Raw genomic sequence first — 7500 nt, forward strand, 5'->3', positions numbered from 1 at the left:
TGGGTAAGACTGTGTTCTCATCAACACACACAGAGAGACATGGGTAAGACTGTGTTCTCATCACCACACACAGAGAGACATGGGTAAGACTGTGTTCTCATCACCACACACAGAGAGACATGGTAAGACTGTGTTCTCATCACCACACACAGAGAGACATGGGTAAGACTGTGTTCTCATCACCACACAGAGAGACATGGGTAAGACTGTGTTCTCATCAACACACAGAGAGAGACATGGGTAAGACTGTGTTCTCATCAACACACAGAGAGACATGGGTAAGACTGTGTTCTCATCAACACACAGAGAGACATGGGTAAGACTGTGTTCTCATCAACACACACAGAGATACATTGGTAAGACTGTGTTCTCATCAACACACGCAGAGAGACATTGGTAAGACTGTGTTCTCATCAACACACAGAGAGACATGGGTAAGACTGTGTTCTCATCAACACACAGAGAGACATGGGTAAGACTGTGTTCTCATCAACACACACACACAGAGAGACATGGGTAAGACTGTGTTCTCATCACCACACAGAGAGACATGGGTAAGACTGTGTTCTCATCAACACACACACACAGAGAGACATGGGTAAGACTGTGTTCTCATCACCACACACAGAGAGACATGGGTAAGACTGTGTTCTCATCAACACACAGAGAGACATGGGTAAGACTGTGTTCTCATCAACACACACACACAGAGAGACATGGGTAAGACTGTGTTCTCATCACCACACAGAGAGACATGGGTAAGACTGTGTTCTCATCACCACACACAGAGAGACATGGGTAAGACTGTTCTCATCAACACACATTAACAGACATCAACACACACAGAGAGAGACATGGGTAAGACTGTGTTCTCATCAACAAACACACATTAACAGACATCAACAAACACACACACACACGCAGACACTAGTAAAGGTGTGTGGTGTGTGTGTGTGTGTGTGGTGTGTGTGTGTTTGTGCGTGAGTGTGTGTGTGTTTGTGCAGGTGAGTTTGTTTGTGGTGTGTTTAGACATGCAGTAGGATTAGATCAGATCAGTGACTCATCCTATATAACCTGAATGATTTTAACCTCTATGTGAACCAACGGAGAGAGGAGAGATGGAGGGGAACGAGGAGAGAGAGAGAGGGAGGGGAACGAGGAGAGAGGGAAAGGAACGAGGAGAGAGGAGATAGGGAGGGGAACGAGGAGAGAGAGAGGGAGGGGAACGAGGAGAGAGGGAAGGGAACGAGGAGAGAGGAGATAGGGAGGGGAACGAGGAGAGAGGGAGGGGAATGAGGAGAGAGGAGAGGAGGAGAACGAGGAGAGAGGGAGGGGAATGAGGAGAGAGGAGAGGAGGAGAACGAGGAGAGAGGGAGGGGAACGAGGAGAGAGGGAGGGGAACGAGGAGAGAGGAGAGAGAGCTCAGAGAGAGATGGCAAAATGAAAGCGAAGAGAGAAAGGAGAGAGGAGATTTAGTGGAGGAGAGAGTGAGTTCTCAGCTATAATCTATACCATCTCTGTCTTGCTCATGCCTGTGATGTTTACTGTAAAACCAGCCAGAGAGATCTGGTGGAAAAATACAGTTGGTTTGTGAGAAAGTTTTACCTCAAGCTGACAGTCTGCAAACACACACAACATTTACAAAGACCACGGGTAGCTGAGGACTTAACGATGTACTTTCACACGCACGCACGCACGCACGCACGCACGCACGCACGCACGCACGCACGCACGCCCACAAGTGCATGGGTATGTGTGTGTCTGTGTTTGACTATGCTTGAGTATAGATGGTTTGCATATGGTTTGGTACTCATAGTGTGGTTTCCACATGTGTGTGTCCAGCCCCCTCCCCCTCTTCCCTCCAGTCTGATCTCAGACATTCATCTGTGGTTCCAGAGGTTTGGCCCCACGTCCCTTCTCTTCTTCCCCTTCTCTCTCTCTATCTCTCCTTCCATGTGTCTTCTTCCCTCACTCCCTCACTCTCTATCTCTCCTTCCATGTGTCTTCTTCCCTCACTTTATTCTCTCTCTCTCTCTCCTACCCCTTTCTCTCCCACCTCTCCCTCTCTCTATCTCTCCTTCCATGTGTCTTCTTCCCTCACTCCCTCACTCTCTATCTCTCCTTCCATGTGTCTTCTTCCCTCACTCTCTATCTCTCCTTCCATGTGTCTTCTTCCCTCAGTCCCTCACTCTCTCTCTCCCTTCCGTGTGTCTTCTTCCCTCACTCCCTCACTCTCTCTCTCCCTTCCATGTGTCTTCTTCCCTCACTCCCTCACTCTCTCTCTCCCTTCCATGTGTCTTCTTCCCTCACTCTCTCTCTCCCTTCCATGTGTCTTCTTCCCTCACTCCCTCACTCTCTCTCTCCCTTCCATGTGTCTTCTTCCCTCACTCCCTCACTCTCTCTCTCCCTTCCATGTGTCTTCTTCCCTCACTCCCTCACTCCCTCTCTCCCTTCCATGTGTCTTCTTCCCTCACTCCCTCTCTCCCTTCCATGTGTCTTCTTCCCTCACTCTCTCTCTCCCTTCCATGTGTCTTCTTCCCTCACTCTCTCACTCTCTCTCTCCCTTCCATGTGTCTTCTTCCCTCACTCCCTCACTCTCTCTCTCCCTTCCATGTGTCTTCTTCCCTCACTCTCTCTCTCCCTTCCATGTGTCTTCTTCCCTCACTCCCTCACTCTCTCTCTCCCTTCCACGTGTCTTCTTCCCTCACTCCCTCACTCTCTCTCTCCCTTCCATGTGTCTTCTTCCCTCACTCTCTCTCTATCTCTCCTTCATGTGTCTTCTTCCCTCACTCCCTCACTCTCTCTCTCCCTTCCATGGGTCTTCTTCCCTCACTCCCTCTCTCCTTCCATGTGTCGTCTTCCCTCACTCCCTCACTCTCTCTCTCCTTTCCATGTGTCTTCTTCCCTCACTCCCTCACTCTCTCTCTCCCTTCCATGTGTCTTCTTCCCTCACTCTCTCTCTCCCTTCCATGTGTCTTCTTCCCTCACTTTATTCTCTCTCTCCTACCCCTTGTGTCTGTACCACTCAGACCAGAACATGTTTCCTGTTAGGTCCAACTGTATAAAATCACAAAGGCTAGATGGTAGCAACCTGGAAGGCTTGTTTACGTGTGTGTGAGTTTATGAGTGTGTGTGTGTGTGTGTGTGAGAGAGTTTATGAGTGTGTGTGTGTGTGTGTGTGTGAGAGAGAGAGTTTATGAGTGTGTGTGTGTGTGTGTGTGTGTGTGTGTGTGTGTGTGTGTGTGTGTGTGTGTGTGAGAGAGAGAGTTTATGAGTGTGTGTGTGTGTGTGTGTGTGTGTGTGTGTGTGTGTGTGTGTGTGTGTGTGAGAGAGAGAGAGTTTATGAGTGTGTGTGTGTGTGTGTGTGTGTGTGTGTGTGTGTGAGAGTTTATGAGTGTGTGTGTGTGTGTGTGAGTGTAACAGGTTCACACCAGGGTTATAGTAGAGTTTACGACTGTCCTTCTCTTCTCTTGTCATAATATTAATATAACACATTAACAGGTTACAACCATAAATACCTATTTTAAAACAACCCAAACTTTCCTAAACGTTCCAAGGATGAAACTAGACAGGAACCCTGTCTCCTTAGTAACCCTGTCTCCTTAGTAACCCTGTCTCCTTAGTAACCCTGTCTCCTTAGTAACCCTGTCTCCTTAGTAACCCTGTCTCCTTAGTAACCCTGTCTCCTTAGTAACCCTGTCTCCTCAGTAACCCTGTCTCCTTAGTAACCCTGTCTCCTCAGTAACCCTGTCTCCTCAGTAACCCTGTCTCCTTAGTAACCCTGTCTCCTTAGTAACCCTGTCTCCTTAGTAACCCTGTCTCCTTAGTAACCCTGTCTCCTTAGTAACCCTGTCTCCTTAGTAACCCTGTCTCCTTAGTAACCCTGTCTCCTTAGTAACCCTGTCTCCTCAGTAACCCTGTCTCCTCAGTAACCCTGTCTCCTCAGTAACCCTGTCACCTTAGTAACCCTGTCTCCTTAGTAACCCTGTCTCCTTAGTAACCCTGTCTCCTTAGTAACCCTGTCTCCTTAGTAACCCTGTCTCCTTAGTAACCCTGTCACCTCAGTAACCCTGTCTCCTTAGTAACCCTGTCTCCTTAGTAACCCTGTCTCCTTAGTAACCCTGTCTCCTTAGTAACCCTGTCCTGTCTCCTTAGTAACCCTGTCTCCTTAGTAACCCTGTCTCCTTAGTAACACTGTCTCCTTAGTAACCCTGTCTCCTTAGTAACCCTGTCTCCTTAGTAACCCTGTCTCCTTAGTAACCCTGTCTCCTTAGTAACCCTGTCTCCTTAGTAACCCTGTCTCCTCAGTAACCCTGTCTCCTTAGTAACCCTGTCTCCTTAGTAACCCTGTCTCCTTAGTAACCCTGTCTCCTTAGTAACCCTGTCTCCTTAGTAACCCTGTCTCCTCAGTAACCCTGTCTCCTCAGTAACCCTGTCTCCTTAGTAACCCTGTCTCCTTAGTAACCCTGTCTCCTTAGTAACCCTGTCTCCTTAGTAACCCTGTCTCCTTAGTAACCCTGTCTCCTTAGTAACCCTGTTTCCTTAGTAACCCTGTCTCCTTAGTAACCCTGTCTCCTTAGTAACCCTGTCTCCTTAGTAACCCTGTCTCCTTAGTAACCCTGTCTCATTAGTAACCCTGTCTCCTTAGTAACCCTGTCTCCTTAGTAACCCTGTCATCTTAGTAACCCTGTCACCTCAGTAACCCTGTCTCCATAGTAACCCTGTCTCCTCAGTAACACTGTCTCCTTAGTAACCCTGTCTCCTTAGTAACCCTGTCTCCTTAGTAACCCTGTCTCCTTAGTAACCCTGTCTCCTTAGTAACCCTGTCACCTCAGTAACCCTGTCTCCTTAGTAACCCTGTCTCAGTAATGATAGTAACCCTGTCTCAGTAATGATAGTAACCCTGTCTCAGTAATGATAGTAACCCTGTCTCAGTAACCCTGTCTCAGTAATGATAGTAACCCTGTCTCAGTAACCCTGTCTCAGTAATGATATTAACCCTGTCTCAGTAATGATATTAACCCTGTCTCAGTAATGATATTAACCGTGTCTCAGTAATGATATTAACCCTGTCTCAGTAACCCTGTCTCAGTAATGATAGTAACCCTGTCTCAGTAACCCTGTCTCAGTAATGATAGTAACCCTGTTTCAGTAACCCTGTCTCAGTAATGATAGTAACCCTGTCTCAGTAACCCTGTCTCAGTAACCCTGTCTCAGTAATGATAGTAACCCTGACTCAGTAACCCTGTCTCAGTAATGATAGTAACCCTGTCTCAGTAACCCTGTCTCAGTAACCCTGTCTCAGTAATGACAGTAACCCTGTCTCAGTAACCCTGTCTCAGTAATGATATTAACCCTGTCTCAGTAATGATAGTAACCCTGTCTCAGTAACCCTGTCTCAGTAACACTGTCTCAGTAATGATAGTAACCCTGTCTCAGTAATGATAGTAACCCTGTCTCAGTAACCCTGTCTCAGTAATGATAGTAACCCTGTCTCAGTAACCCTGTTTCAGTAACCCTGTCTCAGTAACCCTGTCTCAGTAATGATAGTAACCCTGTCTCAGTAACCCTGTCTCAGTAACCCTGTCTCAGTAATGATAGTAACCCTGTCTCAGTAACCCTGTCTCAGTAACCCTGTCTCAGTAATGATAGTAACCCTGTCTCAGTAATGATAGTAACCCTGTCTCAGTAACCCTGTCTCAGTAACCCTGTCTCAGTAATGATAGTAACCCTGTCTCAGTAATGATAGTAACCCTGTCTCAGTAACCCTGTCTCAGTAATGATAGTAACCCTGTCTCAGTAATGATAGTAACCCTGTCTCAGTAACCCTGTCTCAGTAACCCTGTCTCAGTAATGATAGTAACCCTGTCTCAGTAACCCTGTCTCAGTAATGATAGTAACCCTGTCTCAGTAACCCTGTCTCAGTAATGATAGTAACCCTGTCTCAGTAACCCTGTCTCAGTAATGATAGTAACCCTGTCTCAGTAACCCTGTCTCAGTAACCCTGTGTCAGTAATGATAGTAACCCTGTCTCAGTAACCCTGTCTCAGTAATGATAGTAACCCTGTCTCAGTAACCCTGTCTCAGTAACCCTGTCTCAGTAATGATATTAACCCTGTCTCAGTAACCCTGTCTCAGTAATGATAGTAACCCTGTCTCAGTAACCCTGTCTCAGTAACCCTGTCTCAGTAACCCTGTCTCAGTAACCCTGTCTCAGCAACCCTGTCTCAGTAATGATAGTAACCCTGTCTCAGTAACCCTGTCTCAGTAACACTGTCTCAGTAATGATAGTAACCCTGTCTCAGTAATGATAGTAACCCTGTCTCAGTAACCCTGTCTCAGTAACCCTGTTTCAGTAACCCTGTCTCAGTAATGATAGTAACCCTGTCTCAGTAATGATAGTAACCCTGTCTCAGTAACCCTGTTTCAGTAATGATAGTAACCCTGTCTCAGTAACCCTGTCTCAGTAACCCTGTCTCAGTAACCCTGTCTCAGTAATGATAGGAACCCTGTATCAGTAACCCTGTCTCAGTAATGATAGTAACCCTGTCTCAGTAATGATAGTAACCCTGTCTCAGTAACCCTGTCTCAGTAACCCTGTCTCAGTAACCCTGTCTCAGTAATGATAGTAACCCTGTCTCAGTAATGATAGTAACACTGTCTCAGTATGCCTGTCTCAGTAACCCTGTCTCAGTAATGATAGTAACCCTGTCTCAGTAATGATAGTAACCCTGTCTCAGTAACCCTGTCTCAGTAACCCTGTCTCAGTAATGATAGTAACCCTGTCTCAGTAACCCTGTCTCAGTAATGATATTAACCCTGTCTCAGTAACCCTGTCTCAGTAATGATAGTAACCCTGTCTCAGTAACCCTGTCTCAGTAATGATATTAACCCTGTCTCAGTAACCCTGTCTCAGTGATGATAGTAACCCTGTCTCAGTAACCCTGTCTCAGTAATGATGTTAACCCTGTCTCAGTAATGATAGTAACCCTGTCTCAGTAACCCTGTCTCAGTAATGATAGTAACCCTGTCTCAGTAACCCTGTCTCAGTAATGAAATTAACCCTGTCTCAGTAATGATAGTAACCCTGTCTCAGTAATGATGTTAACCCTGTCTCAGTAACCCTGTCTCAGTAATGATATTAACCCTGTCTCAGTATTGATGTTAACCCTGTCTCAGTAACCCTGTCTCAGTAACCCTGTCTCAGTAATGATAGTAACCCTGTCTCAGTAACCCTGTCTCAGTAATGATAGTAACCCTGTCTCAGTAATGATAGTAACCCTGTCTCAGTAATGATAGTAACCCTGTCTCAGTAACCCTGTCTCAGTAACCCTGTCTCAGTAATGATAGTAACCCTGTCTCAGTAATGATAGTAACCCTGTCTCAGTAACCCTGTCTCAGTAATGATAGTAACCCTGTCTCAATAACCCTGTCTCAGTAATGATAGTAACCCTGTCTCAGTAACCCTGTCTCAGTAACCCTGTCTCAGTAATGATAGTA

At 46.4% G+C, this 7500-nt stretch overlaps 1 long non-coding RNA gene across 1 annotated transcript in view; it reads right to left on the bottom strand.

The window, feature by feature from the left end:
- The window catches only part of LOC135561725 (uncharacterized), a 47920-nt gene that overhangs the window by 7956 nt on the left and 32464 nt on the right, over positions 1-7500 (bottom strand). The gene's annotated exons all lie outside the window — the stretch shown is intronic.

The sequence above is a fragment of the Oncorhynchus nerka genome, linkage group LG18, assembly GCF_034236695.1.
Source record: "Oncorhynchus nerka isolate Pitt River linkage group LG18, Oner_Uvic_2.0, whole genome shotgun sequence".
Classification (NCBI taxonomy): Eukaryota; Metazoa; Chordata; class Actinopteri; order Salmoniformes; family Salmonidae; genus Oncorhynchus; species Oncorhynchus nerka.